Source organism: Phacochoerus africanus, chromosome 13, assembly GCF_016906955.1.
Source record: "Phacochoerus africanus isolate WHEZ1 chromosome 13, ROS_Pafr_v1, whole genome shotgun sequence".
Taxonomy (NCBI): domain Eukaryota; kingdom Metazoa; phylum Chordata; class Mammalia; order Artiodactyla; family Suidae; genus Phacochoerus; species Phacochoerus africanus.
This window is the reverse complement of record NC_062556.1, coordinates 77,183,445-77,199,071: the sequence shown is the minus strand read 5'-3', so window position 1 is coordinate 77,199,071 and position 15,627 is coordinate 77,183,445.

The window sequence follows — 15,627 nt, the reverse complement described above, 5'->3', positions numbered from 1 at the left end:
CCTCGCAGCTGAAAACCTTCCCCTGGTCTCTCGGGTCCAGACGCGAAGACGCAGACGCTCTGCCCAGTAAGAAGAGCCGGTGAGCAGGCCCAGAACCACCGGAAATCAATAAGCCCTTTGATGTGGTTCAGAAAGTCACCCAGACCTCCGAGGAGCCGCAACGTCCTGTGACTCTTTGTTCTTAGCGTCTGTCCCTTCGAGCGACTTCGAGCCCCCAAAGGAGCAAAACTCCGGAGCAGGTTCTGAGTCGGGAGGTGGTGGAGATGAAAGAACCGTGCCGTCCAGCGGGGAACTCGCCCGGGAGCCCAGCCCCCGTGGCCCCTGTCACCCGGCCCAGCGGGGCTCGGCCTCCACTGTTTCCTCCAAGGACCTGGGAAGATAGTTCCCGAAAGCCTGACGGTGTCACAGCAGATGTTCCTTAGTCGCCAGCTGAGGAGGAAGCGGGTGACGTTGCTGTTTAACCTGATGGCCGTCGGCTGCTCAAGAAGGAAATCTGAAACTGACACCAGCACAGAATCACTTTCCATTTTTCATTCACGGCCCAGCTTTTATCTTCTCCCCTTTGTGTTTCAAAACTATGATGCATTAAGTCAGAAAGAGAAAGCCAAATACCACATGAGATCACTTATTACACGCGGGATCTAAAGTGTGGCACAAATGAACCTGTCTACAGAACAGAAACCGACTCACGCACGTGGAGAACTGACTTGTGGTTGCCAAGGGGGAGGGGGAGGGATGGGAGGGTGGGGTGAGCAGATGCGAACGATGACACTTAGACTGGAGAAGCAAGGAGGCCCCGCTGTGCCGCGCAGGGAACCATGTCCAGTCTCTTGAGACAGAACAGGATGGAAGAGAGTATGAGAAAGCGATTGGGGAGCTTCCACTGTGGCTCAGTGGTAATGAATTTGACTAGTGTCCATGGGGATGCAGGTTCAATCCTTGGCCTTGCTCAGTGGGTTAAGGATCCGGCATTGCCATGAGCTGTGGTGTAGGTCACAGATGAGGCTCAGATCCCACACTGCTGTGGCTGTGGTGTAGGCCGGCGGCTGCCGCTCTGGTTGGACCCCTGGCCTGGGAACCTCCATATGCTGCCCTAGAAAGAAAAAAAAAAAGGAGAGTGCATATACATCTGACTGGGTCACCTTGCTGTACAGCAGAAACTGGCACAGCACTGTAAACCAGCTACCCTTTAATTTTAAGAAATTAAAAACCAAAATAATAATCCAGATGCTCTGTCTGTGGTTTGATGGCATACCTACCCCCGCCCCCACTCTCCTCTTTTTTCCCTCCTCCGATTATCGGAAACCAGAGACTCTGCCCCGCGTGGCTGGCTCACAAGTTCTTACAATCGTGCACGTCCGGGGAGTTCCCGTCGTGGCGCAGTGGTTAACGAACCCGACGAGGAACCATGGGGTTGCGGGTTCGGTCCCTGCCCTCGCTCAGTGGGTTAAGGATCCGGCGTTGCCGTGAGCTGTGGTGTAGGTTGCAGACGCGGCTCGGATCCCGCGTTGCTGTGGCTCTGGTGTAGGCTGGTGGCTGCAGCTCCAATTTGACCCCTAGCCTGGGAACCTCCATATGCCGCGGGAGCGGCCCAAAGAAATGGCAAAAATATAAAAAAAAAAAAAAATCGTGCACATCCGAAAACCGGAATCCAGATGCGAACGAGCCATTTTAGCCTCTTTCCATATATAAAACAGGGAGAAAATGAGCCAGACTCAATCAACCAGGGTGTAAATTACCTCATTTCAGAGATTTCAAGTGAAAATCCCCCTGGATTTTGACAGAACATTCTGAATCTCGTCCAGCAGTATCACTCCAGGGATGGGCCTGACAGCCTCCGAGGCCTCTCAGGGGGTGCTTGGGGGGGGGCGCGGCCACTGGGGGAGTCCAGAGGTCAGCTGCAACTGCACAGCCCCCAAAGGGGCCCAGGCCCCCAAATGTGCCTGACCTGTCCTTGCTCGACGCCCCCCCCCCCACCGCCCCACAGACGCGCCCACGCAGCCCAGAGGACGGCCGCTGAAGTCCGCGGCGGGCACTATGTGCCACGACTCCCCACCACGCACACCCTCGTCTCGGAGTGAAAGTCCTGTGGCTGCGGGGGGTGGGGGGTGGGTTGGGGACAAGTCTTCCTTTAATGGGAAGAACACGTGAGGCAGGCGGGCCGCACATGCTATCACGCAGCCACGGGGCCGCTGGTTGTTCACCCAGGATGTGCTAACAGCAGCGACGTGTCCTGGGATCAGTCCACACCCGGGCACGAGGTGGGCTCGGTCCCCAGCCCCTCTGCCCTCCCGGAGTCCGAGGAGAGGCCTGAAGGGCCCAAACCATCCCGAGGTCGGTTCCCGGCGGGTTGGCGGGGGTCGCCTTTTAGGGTGGGTCGAGAGGGTTCGCAGTGAACAAGCTCGTGTGCCGTAAGGCTGAGCCTGTAAAGAGCAGAGCGGGACAGTGGGGGCAGCGCCACTTCCCTCGGCTGGGCAGACGTCCCATCAGCCCAGCAGGCCAGCATGGCTGGCCCAGGCCTGGACACTGTGTCCCATCTCACGTCCCCCTCATGGCTGTGGGGACAAGGCCTGACCTCTGGGTGCTACAGTGTGAAACCCAGAGTCCCCTCTAAGTGCAGACGTGAGCAGGCAGCCCTGCCACGCGCTGGTCAGGATGGCGCAGCTGGACAGGCCTCAAGGGACAGCTGGACCCAGCCAGGACGGTACCGCCGGGTGAGACCTGTCGCACAAGTCCAGATGCCTCAGATCCAGGAGGATGCATTTCCAAAGGGGTGTGAGGGGCATCAGCTCATGCTTACCGGGCTCAGCACCCCCCCACCACCACTGTCACGGCCGCAGCCTAGACCCAGGGGGCCACCAGCGAGGATTCCAGTCTGGGCTGAGGCCCGAACCAGGCGCTGAGGGAGGGGACAGCCTTTTCCCGCTCAGCGGTTGGCAGGAGAGGTGCCAGATCCCCCCTCGCTCTTTCAGAGGCTCTCCACCTGAAGGGGCCACCGGGGTGGGGGGGCTTGGCCCTGTCTGACCAGCCAAACCCTTACCATGTAGAGACACAGCAGAACACACCCCAGCCTGATATCTGGGGTCCCCCCTTCCCCAGAGAACGCACTCCACAGACCCCCGACTCACACCCTCACGCGGCTCCGAGGAGCAGGCTCACCCAGGCCCACGGGTCACATCCGGTCTGAATCTCCTTGGACCTGAACACACGTCCAGTCTGAGCACCATCAGCTGCCAGCTACGGGTCTTCTCTTGTTCCAGGAAAAGAACGCGTCCGGATAAGGCACAAAACCCGGGGAAACAGCAGGGGCGACTTGGGAAGGAGGAGCCGAGAAATAAAGCTCCCACACGAGGACACATCGGGGTGGGCTGGGAGACCCCCAGACACGTGAGGGAGACGGGCCAGAAGCAGGGGAGGGGGCTGGGGGCCGAGGGCCCAGGAGAGGCTCGGGGGCCGGGAGGAGGCCGCAGACATCTCCACGGAGGGAGCGCGCGTCTCCATTGGGCGCGGAAGGAGGCCGCGCTCCGACTTGAAAACATCCCCTTGCGGCATCAAAATGTTACCCCCAGGGTCAGACAGCCGCCTACGCCCCCGCTTACAGCACGACTGCGAGTGGATGGGTGGCCGCTGCGGAACCAGCCAGAACCAGAACCAGGGTGAATGCGAGTTCATCGCACACCCACTCGCACTCAGATCACGGCAGACCCGCTCTGCGTCCCCACAGCAGGGCACGGGCATGAGTGATGCTGAAGCTGCTAAACGGGAGGCGAAGCCGCCAGGGTGGGTGGGAGGGTGAAAGGCAGCGCCTCCTCTCCACGCGGAGATGGCCGAGCTGCCAGCGGGAGGAACATTCCAGAGAAACAAGGGAGAAAAGGGCAGAGCAAAATGATTCAGAGAGGCCGCGGGACGTGACCGCCTGCGGCAGACTTCGGTGAAGAAGGGGCTTCCAGCCTAACGTGGGTAGGCGGCTTCCAGAAAGGTCCCCAGGCAGCGTGACGGGGCCCTGGCTGAGCCCACAGGGGCAGTGGCTCCAGGATCACCCAGACCACATGGGGGCGAAGCTGCCAAGAACCCAGTGAAGCCAAAAGAGGGACAATCAGGGCCTCTGGACAAATTTCACGTGCGGTGTTTCACCAACCCAATCTGCCGGTCAGCTGGGGGTCAAGGTCAGCTGAGGGTCAAGGTCAGCCTGCCCTCTGCCCTCTGGAGGCCCAGCATCCCCTCTACAAGGCACGGAAGCATCTTCCACAGGTGAGAAACCCAGGGCTCACGCTGCAACCCAACAGCGTGATTCCAGCTCAGACCCCCAAACTCAGGTCAACACAAGAGACCCCCAGAGAAGCCTGCCATCCCCCAGCTCTGGCCCCAACGATGGGAGGGGCTTTCTCTAGGTGATGGCCTTTGTCTCCCAGTGGGACATTTTAGAGAACACGGCGGGGGGGGGGGGTGGGCAGCAGAAGCCGGGATTGGCCTGGGCTGGGAGGTGGGGAGCCCCCCCATAGCCAGAGCTGGAGGCTGACCCAGCAGGGAACCGCGGGCTGCTGTGCAGATGCCACCCTGCCCGACACTCACAAGTGACATCAAAACACTCCACAACGATAGCCGGGCGCCCGCTGATGAAAGCGGGGAGACGTGACGCAGCGATAGGCCTCTGAGCCCCGACCCGCTGGCTGTGACCCCCACCTGAGGCCCCGGCAGAGGCGTGGACTCAGGAGGCTGTGGGGGGCCCCCACCATTCACGCAGGGGCATTTCTGCATCTCGGACACCAGCCGGCTGCACCTCGATCATTGCCCTGGGGTTACATAGCAGGTGACCTGCCATGACACGTTTTTGCTGCAAAACAAACCACCCAAACTCGGCGGCTGGCACAACAGCTGCTGATTTAGGTTTCGGTTTGGGGAGCCCGTGCACTGGGTAAGGCGCAGCTGGGGCGCGTCTGGTCTCTGGGGACGACGGTCATCAGCTGGCACTGCTCCTGCTGGTCTGGCCACCCCCACCCCACCCTGCCGACCCCCAGCAGGGAGCCTGGGCATGTTTGCGGGGCGGCAGCAGCTCCAGGAGGGACAGGAGGACATGAGACCTGTGCAGGACGAGGATGGGGCTCAGGACTGGGACAAGGACAGTCCTGCCACATGCACGGGACCCAGCAGGCCAGTGGTCAGCCCGGGTGCCGCGGTGGAGAAGGAGGACCTGGTGGGAGGAGGACCCCGAGGCACCTGCCCGGAGCCCTGTGAACAAACGATGCCCCAGGAGCCCCGACTCCGAGGGGCCAGGGGCAGGGGTTGGTGGGCAGGCCTGGCTGGGGGAGACTTGCCTGGAGATCAAGATTAAAAACTTGGGCCAGGGGAGCTGATTTTTGTTTTGTGTATTTAAGTTGTCTTTCCTTTTACTGATTTCTGAAATCTACGGCGTCTGGGAGTAATTTTCCTCTGTGATTTCAAATAAGGCTTTAACAGGCTGTGCCCTGGGTTTGCACTTTCTTGGCAGAGCCGCTACTTGATGGAGGATGGGCTTGTACTGAACGCAGCCCCGTGTGATGGGTGTTTGGGTGAGAGGGCTTTTCAAAAGGGGGGAAAGGGCCGGCTGTGCAAAGATCAGGAAGGGCGTGCGGAGCGAGGCTGGGAGACACGCAGAGGGTGCCTGCGGGTCCAGGTTCATTCCTCGAGGGCTGGAGCCCAAGAAGGCCAAGAGGGGATCTTGCTTTGTGTCCAACCTAATGGAACCAGAAAGCTTGACGGTGGCAAAGCTCCTTTTCCTTTAAATAAACAAAGTACTTCTAGCCATGTGTTTTGCATTTAGTCCGAATGAATTGGAGTTGTTCAAGGCATTTGGTGTGTTGAAAGGTGGACCGGTTCATGTAGAAAAACAGGTGAGGGCAGTTGGGCCCCTGTTGGCGAGCTGGGGACGCAGCTTTTATGAGTGTTTTAAGCAGAGCGCATGCACCCCTCCCCAGGCTGCAGAGCACAGCGCCTCTCTCCTCCCCCTGGCCAACCACCTCAGCCTTGGCACCTATTTTTAAGGCTACATCTGTGGCATGTAGAAGTTCTCAGGCCAGGAACTGACCTATGCCACAGCTGCAGCAATGCCAGGTCCTTAACCCATTTGCCAGATTGGGAACTCCAGCCTTGGCAGCGTGGCCCAGAAAGGCTCCTGATCCAGGGCTTGGAGAGACCCCCAGGCTGGCCCTGCATCACCCCAACCACCCACACCCCTCTGTCCAGCCTCTCTGGGTGGGGTCCTCTCAAGCCACTTAGTTTCTCCAGCGTGACTCTCCCCTTAGACACTGCCTCCGCTTTCCTCCCTCAGAGGGGCCGCAGCACCCAGCACCCCGGCTGGGGTTAGAGCCTGGGACAACCCCCCCGCCCCCACTTGGGAATGCAGAGATCTGTGCACAGGTGGAGGTGTGTTTCCAACAGTTACATTCAGAAGTCTTAGAGCAGGTGGTAGAGACGGTTGGGATTCTGAACTTGGTGACCGTGGGGGGGTTTCTTCATCTCTCTGTCCCTTATCGCTCTGACTGGGAAGCGGGGCGACTGAGGTACCTTAGCCCCCAGGCATGTCGTCAGGGTTAAATGAAATCATAAAAGGGGCGGAAGCCACAAACACAGGTGGTGAGGCCGCGGTCAGGTCACGGTGTCACCGCCCCTGTGCTCTCCCTGAGCTGCTGGCAGAAGGTGACGTTGCAGAGACAGCGCTGATGCAGGGACCGGCCCTCTTGGGTCTGGGCCTCCCCTCCTTCCCCCAGGACCTCCTGGTCACTTTCTAGAGGACTCGTGCTGCCCCAGCCGTCTCTCTGGCTCCCGGGGGGCCAGCGGCCTATTCAGCCCCGCGGTTCCCACCTCGTTCCCCGTGGGAATGCACAGAAAGCAGCCTCGGTTCTTCATGTCCCCATTTTCCACCCGGGAAAGAAACGCCACTCCTGCCAAACAGCTGTCCTCCCGGAGACGGGGCCAGAAGGACGCCTGTCTGCAGCGCAGCTCGACATCTGGGAGCGAAAGGAGCCGCAGAAGCAGGAAGTGTCGTCTTTATGTGCAACCGGCTTGGGTCCTTTGTTTGCAGCAGGACGGGTGGGGTCTGCCGGAGCAGGAGGATGGTGGTCCCCCCGGGAGCTCCCCGGCCAGGTCTGGCCTGTCCTCCCTGATTCAGGCCGGCCCCGCCCTTCTGTCCCGCAGACGGGGTGTCGGCCCAGGCCCCGCCAGCCGCTCTCACGGGTCCCGGGTCCCGCTCTGCATCGCCCCCACCTGCCCTCGGCAGCATCCTGAGACCTGACATCACAGCCTCTCTGGCAGCACGGGCTCCACCTGCACGTTCTGAAACCCTGAAACCGCTGCTCCTCCCTATGCCCAGTCAGGCAGATGACACTGAGTCTCCGGGGCGTGCCACTGAGCACAGGAGAGCTCGGGGGAGGCCTGGGCGCCCTGGGAATGAAAGCGTGAGGCCACATACTGCACGCCCAACGTGGCCTCGCCCATCAGTCACCTGCCACCCTGAGGGCAGAGAGGAACCCTTCGGAGCCACCTGTCCTTTGTCACAGGTGGCGGAACTGGCGACTGTGTCCCCCCACCCCGCCCCAGGCTCTCAGGCCTCCGAGCCGACCCTTCTTTCACACCGTGGGTCTAATCAGAGGAAACAGGCCCCCAGTCTGTTTTTCAAGGACACGTGTTTGTCACTGAGCAGCAGATTGGTCATCAGGACAGCGCCTGCTCCCGCCGAGGAAGCACCCCTCGTCTTCCCAGGGCTCTGAGGGCGCCAGGCTCCCGGCACGCGCCCACCGGGGCTGGGGAGCGAAACTGAGGACCCAAGATCGCAGACCTGGTCCTCCCACCCGGGCCGCGCACCAGCCGCTGTGTCTGCAGGAGGGTGTGTTGGCCAAGATGTATTTGCTTTCAATCTTTTGTGTGTGTGTGTGTGTGTGTGTGTGTGTGTGTGTGTGTGCGCGCGCATAAAGTGATGGTTAATGTTGCCTCGGCCACAGCCCCCAGACGTTCAGTCAAAAGCCAATCAGTCCGGAAGCCTCCACGAAGCTATTTTTCAGATGCGATTAATATTTAAACCAGCAGATTCTGACCAAAGCAGATCATCTTCCAAAACTTGGGTGGGCCTTATCCAATCAGTTGAAGGCTTTAAAAGAAAAAGGCTGAGGTCCCCTGAGAAGGAGGGACAACCTGCCCTCCACTGGCCTTTGGAGTTGAACCAAAGCGTCAGCCCCTTCCTGAGTCTCCAACCTGCCAGCCTGCCCTGCAGTGTTCAGACATGCCAGCCTCACACTCATGCACTCGTGGCAACTAATCCTTTAAAACTAATCTCTCTCTCAAATATATATATATATATATATATATATATATAACTATAGACGTACTCATTCTATTGGCTTCGTTTCTCCAGAAAACTACGGATAATTGGTCCCTGATTGATACGTGTATTTCTACACCTGCTTAATAGAAATCGACTCATTTTCATATGGCTGGACACCTGGCTTTAGCCCCAAGAGCAGTGCAGGTAGTTGCTCATCTTGGAAAGTTCTCTCTGCCCCCACTCGCTTCTGCAGCCGCCGAGACCAGCATAAACAGGCCACTTACTCAACCAAAGCTTTGCTACATCTCCAACGGAATCTGCCTTCCTGCTCTTCTGCAGTGTTTCTTTCAAAAGCCCTTCCAGAGGTGGCAAACGGCAAGCCCTCAGATCCAGCAGGACCCCGCACTTCCAAGGCCCACCCCCCGCGGATGACCTGGGGGTCTCGCTCTTCTGCCCTGCACTGGCCTCAGCTGCAGGATGGGGAGGGGTCGTGGAGCCCAGGCTGCCCGTGGGGACCCAGGCTGCCTTGGTGGAGCTGCTGGAGGCAGCACCCAGGTAAGCGGGCAGCTCCCACTCGTCTATGCCTGGAACCCCCTCGCGGATAATGTCATTAGCAGGAAAGTCACACGCGGTACACACAGGGTTTTCAACCGTTTATCACAATGTTGATCTTTATTTTAAATATAAATCAGGCAATCATTTATGTCTTTTATGTTCTTTGTATTTATTCAAGAATATTTAACTGTAGACAAAAGGTGACTTATTCATTATTCATCCTGAACAAGGCAAGTATGGCAATTTGAAAAGGCTGACATTTGAGCTTTTTGCCAACACTAGCAAAATTATATCCTTCCCATTGTAAATCAATGAAGTAGAATCATCGTGCACAAAGGAATTAAATTGCCTTGTCACTTTAATAAGGCCACCTTATATACAACCTTCCACCAGGGCCATTGTGCAGAGAAATGGTGCCTCCCGTCCTCGGCCGCCCTGGATCTCAGCTGCTTTCCCATCCACGGGCAGCCTCCAGGTCCTTCCTTCCCCGGGAGACGCTGGCACACAATGTCATGGGCACACCTTGCTATCAGAGACACACACACACCTCTGAGCAAATGAGCATCCCGCCACAGCCTCGCTGCGGGCATTTGGTAAACTTGTTTATCTGATCTTTCCTTCACTGGATCCTCTGCCATCATTCCGCCTCCCGCTCCTTGCACACGTACGGACATCACACACTCACACACACACACCTACGCCGTGAGAAATAATCCTACCAACACATTTTTGTTTTCATTGAGAAAGGTCCAAGTTTTCCAGGCAGGGAGCACTTTTGTAACAACAAAGGACAACCTTTCAAACGCAAACACCTTTGTCAGATAGTCAAAAAAGAGAAAGCTGGGGTTCAAGAAGCAAAAATATAAAATAAAGGAACAGCCTAACTAAGGGCAGCACAGAAAGCAGCGTCTGGCTGAACTCAGCAGGTTGAAACACCCTTTATCTCTGCTCCCTAAGTTCATCCTGAAAGAACAGAATAGAGACACACCACGCAGAACGGAAAAGGCATGGAGAGCAGATTCAAGACATCAGCGTGTTTTTTGGAGGATGGGAAGTAGATACATAATGGCAACTGACAGAGAAAAATAATGATGACGTCTAAGTATCTTCACTTAGACGCCACCCAATTTGGCTGAGTCACCCCAAGGATCACTGGAAGGCTCCGGAATTGGGGACACTGAGTCTCCCCAGGTAGGGACTTGGGGCGTTGAGGACAGGGTTTGTTGAGACACACTTGGACAGATCCCTTCCCTGGTTCCCCAGCCAGAAAACAGCCCCCTGTCCACTCCACCCGAGGGCAGGACGTTCAGTCTCGGAGGACGTTGAATCAATAAACTCTGGGACGAGGGACCAGAGAAGTAGCTGGGACACGCCAACACGCACACCGAGAGCAAAGAGCCGCACGCCAGACAGGAGACGCCAGCATCCTTTCCAACAGCCCCTTGTCTTTGGAAAACTGACGCACCAAAGAAAAAGACAACAGACGTTTATGGGCCTCTCAACAAACAGCAGTGTCTCTGCCCAAACACAGCCAGCCCGCAAGGTTCAGCCACGAAAACAGCCTCCAGACAGACATCCCGTATCCGCACCTCCAGGCACGTGGGGAAAGGTCTCCAACATAAAATCCAGGGTCAGAAAGGGACAGAGAACTAACTCAGAGGGAATAGAAATAATAAAGGGCACCGCAAGCCAACTATAACGGAAAAAGGAAAAATCACTTAAAAAAGGAAATAGGAAAAGGAGCGAGGAAACATTCTTTAAAGTACAATCAACATTGTTAATTGAGATGGTGGTTTTATGACCAAGAAGAGGATGCCATAAAAGGCAAACCGTTAGGAGAAGTGAGGAGACTTTTTTCCAACTCAGTTGTAGGAATAGAAATAGAGAAAATTATCCCGATAACAAAGACAAAAACAGAGATGAAGATGCAGAGACAGAGCATTCAAAGCTTGATCCGGGAATTTTAACATCTATTTCCGGTTAGAATGTTTTAAAAGCAGAAAAGCAGAGAACGGCGGTGAGGTTCCCTCCCCCCGCCCCCATCCCAGAGGGGTCTGCCTGAGCCCCTCCAAGGATGTGGCTCCCCCCCCCCCCCCCCCCCCCCCCCCCCCGCCCAGGCCAGAGGGCGGCTGCGCCTGGGGTCAGCCCCGCCCCCTGGACGCCCTAAATGGGGGCCCTGGGCCTCTGCCCCTTCCCACCCACGACCCTGGTCCTTGAGTGTCTCACCTCACAGCTGGGGTCAGGGTGCGAGCCCCAGCCTAACAGACGAGGAGGAGGAGTCCTTGTGAGGACACCGGTTTCCTGAGAGGGGGAAGGGCGCTCTGGGGCCAGGCTGGGTGCGGGGCAGGGTCAAATCTCGTCGGCTGGGCCGGTGAGCCTGCGTGGGGTCAGAAAATGACTTTCCAGGTAGGTCACCCAGTGGGTCTGATGTGGGAGTCAGCAGATACGTAAAGCTAATTTTTAAAACCCAGGGGATGCTTAAGGAAGGGGGAAAAGACAAAATCATGATGAAAAGGATGCGTATCGTCACACCCAGCAGCACAAAGGGACAAGCCTCCCAGTGACCAAAGAAAAGGAGAAAAGAAAGAAAACAAAACATTTAAAAAGAAGGAAACAGAATATGCGTTATGTAACTGCAGCGTTTAATAACATTACCCGGTGGAGAGCAAACCTAACACTGGAAACGAAAGACTCCCAAGTGGCCCACAACGTACCAAACGCCGCGCTGGATCGGGAGAGGCATCTAGAAAAAGCGTCTCCTTTTGCCACCCAGGTAGACTGCGACTGCAGCCGACAGCGAAGCGGGGCTGGGAGGGGTCCGTGTGGGTTTCAGGCTGAAAGTCAGCAGATGAAGGGGACACTTTGAAGGCCTAAAGCAGCAATTCACGATGAGGACGTGTCTGCTAGGACCACCTCTTTCCGCAGGAAGATCTAGAGGTGCTGTGGAGGGGGTCCCCTACCGCAGGAGCCGACGTCTGCTCCCAGAGCAAGGCCAAGGACAAAGCACCCGCGGGGCCGGGCGACCGGGCACAGAGAGCCGCTCCGTTCCAACGCGCGCGGGACAGTCCCAGACCCTCAGCGTGTTTGGCCCCCAGGCAAAGTTTAATACTAAAATATGCACATAAATCTCCATCAGGGAGACACAAAGAGGCTAGATTACAGAAACAAAACGCCAAAAAGCCTTTTCTCTTTAAAACGAAAAAGAGCTGTAGAATAAACAGCAATTGATGGAAAAGTACAAATAAGACTTGCACATTTACTAAAAATTGATGAGAAAAATGCTGCCTACAAGACTCTATGGGACGTGGAGGTCTCGTTGTGGCTCAAGAGAAACGAATCTGACTGGCATCCGTGAGGATGCAGGTTTGATCCCTGGCCTCGCTCAGTGGGCCGGGGATCCAGCGTTGCCGTGAGCTGTGGTAAAGGTCACAGGTGCAGCTCGGATCCTATGTCACTGTGGCTGTGGTGTTGGCCAGTGGCTGTAGCTCCAATGCGACCCCAAGCCTAGGGCTGCTGCTGGTGCAGCCCTAAAAAGCAATATATATATATATATATATATATATATATATATATATATATATATATATATTACATCAAAACAGTGACCAGGGGAAATTTTATAACTTAAAATATATATATACCAATAGAATAAAAGAAGAGAAATAAAGGAATTAAGTTCCCAACACAAGAGCTGGAAAAACAGCTATAAAATAAACCAAGAGAAAAGCAAAAGGAAAAATATAAGAAGACTAAAAGCAAATGTGACAGAATATAAACTAAATTTGTATTTACTTAATATTTACCAAGTAATATTGAGCAGAACCATTAGTAGAATATAACAGAATGTTAAATAGAACCATTAAACAAATCAAAACGGTATTTCTGTTAGAAGAAATTGACAGGTAACTCTATAACACGCCTGATCAAGAAAATTTTAAAAAGTGAGAAATTATAATGAAAAATTTTTTAAAACTCGTAAGAACTTTTTCGCTATACTACACAAATTTATTTAAAAATCTAAATGAAACAAATAGCATCCTAGGAAAATAAAATTTACTGAAATTGACACAAGCAAAGGTAGAAAAGCTTAAACAGACCAACCTCCACAGACAAACTACATACAGAAAGTTATTAAAGAACTGGCTCATTAAAAAAAAAACAAAGCCATGGATGGTCTCATAGAGACTCTATTAAGCAAATATAAGATAACCTCGATGTTATTTAAATTGTTCCAGAATATAAAAAGATGGAAACTTTCAGATTCTTGAGGCAACTATAATATTGACATCTAAAATAAAAATAGCACCAAAAGGTAAACCAGAGACCCCTATTTCCTATAAATATCAATGCAAAAAATCCTAAATAAAATATTAGCACAGAGAATCCAAAAACATTAAAAGAAATAGTACGTCACATCTGAGTAGAACTTAATAGAAATGTGAGGCTGGACCAATATTAGAAAGTCCATTAAAAATATAATTTGCCACATTAACAATAGCTGTGAGAAAAAATATGGTTTTCTCCATAATACTAAACAAGACTTCAACAAAATTCAACAATTACTTTTTATAAAAAATACTCTGTAAGAGTTCTCTAAGCACACACACACACACACACACACATACGTATCTGCATTTGTACCTATCCACACACATATGCATGTATGTACCTACATACCTATACCCACACGTATGCGTGTATGTACCTCCAGAGATGGAAAATCCGCCTTTAGGTCATTAATCTTTCTTAGAGGAAAACCGCAGATACATTTCCCACGAAGATCAGAAACAGGGCAAGAATCCCCAGCATCTACACTGCTTTTTAACACTGAATTGAAAATATGAGGAATACAATTAGACAAGGAAGAGCCATTACAGGGTTAAAAATTTGGAAAGAATTAAAATTTTGTGTGCCCACGATGTAATAATATACTTGGAAAAAACCAAAGACACTCAATAATGAAAACAGCAAAAACAATAAAAGCATTCAAAAGAAAAAGAAGCATGTAAAATGAATCCACAAAAATCAATAGCACATGTGTGTGGGTGTGTAGTGGAAGAGAAACTTGCTAGTACAAAAGCAACCAAAAGGATAAAGTGCTTAGGGATTAATTTAGCAAGAAATAGGCAAAATCTATACGAAAATAATTTCAAACCACTCCAAAAAAAAAAAAAAACCACAAAAATGACTTGAACATGCAAAAACATTCTTTGTTCCTGGACAGGATAGCTCAACATTATAAATACATCGACCTCCTAGAGATAATATGGGAAAAAAATGCAACAAAGCTGAAGCAAAACTCCCAGTGCGTTTTGAGTCTGGACTTAGACAAGTTGATTCTAAAATTAAGCTGCCAGTGTCATTATTATTGCATATTATTCAAAGGCAATAGCCGCGAGGAAAATTCTAAAAGCACAAGGGTGAGGGGGGATGAATCCACCCAGATATTAAAACGGACGGAGAAGGCCACAGAGTAAGACCGTCATCTCGGCACATGAACAGACCGACCACCAGCACATCAAGTCCGGGCAGAGGCGCAAGAGAGAGTGACAAGGGTGGCGTCTCAGATCACTGGGGACAGACAATGACAATCAAGGCCGCTGCGGTCACTGGGCGGCTCTTTGAAAAAGGCAGAGACGGGTCCACACTTCACCCCACGGGCCAGAGCAGAGCCCAAACGCATCAGCGAGCTAAGTGGGAAACCTCTGGAAGGAAATACGAGTAAACTCCTTTCTAATCTTGCCCTAGGGAACGAGGCAAAGACAGCTGTTTAAACTGTGACGTGACTTAGATCCAGGAAAAGCAACAGTTGGTGGGCTTTACCATGACCGCATCACCAAGCTTTGGAAAGCACCTAAGGTCGAACAACAAGAGACGGGCTGGTGGAGATGCCAAACCGTCTCACAGACTCCGACACGCAGATGGCAAAGACAGAGGCAAAGGAAGACGGGGGTCCAGCGGAAAATGCACAGCAGCACGACTGGCTCACAGAGAACCATGCACGAGAGGCTCTTAACAGGGAGAAAGAGGCTCGACTTCCCTCAGAGCCACAGATGAGAACTACCCCGAGAAGGGCCTCTCACGTCTCACGCTGGCAGAGACTCCGAAGCACACGCCCTGTTGGCAGGTTTGGGGGAAGCTAGCGCGTGGCTGAGGGGAGGGCACCCACCTAGGAGGGGGATTTGGCAATTCCCAAGAAAGACGCGCACTTACCCTCTGACTCGGAAATCCCTCTTCCAGGAATTCGCCTCGAAAATTATAGCTTCCCAGTGCCATGCCCAAGATCGCTCGTTGTGTGGATTTGCAATTGCTGTCTATCCAAGGGCCCATCCATGGGCAACTAGTAAACCATGGAATAGCCACATAAAGCAGCCATAACATATATAAATACAATCATGTAGTTAAAAGCAGGAAAACATTATAAGCTAACATAGCGAGTTCCCATCGCGGTGCAGCGGAAACGAATCCGACTAGGAACCATGAGGTTGCGGGTTCGATCCCTGGCCTCGCTCAGTGGGTTGGGGATCCGGCGTTGCCGTGAGCTGTGGTGTGGGTCGGCAGCTACAGCTCTGATTGGACCCCTCGCCTGGGAATATCCATATGCTGTGCGTCCGGCCCTAAAAAGCAAAAAAATAAAAATAAAAAATAAAAAAATAAGCTAACACAGGGTGATTTCCAGGATATATAAGTTTAAAAAGCAAAACACGGGGTTCTCCTGTGGCCCCACAGGTTAAGGATTTGGCGTTGTCACTTCAGTGGCTCAAGTCACTGCTGTG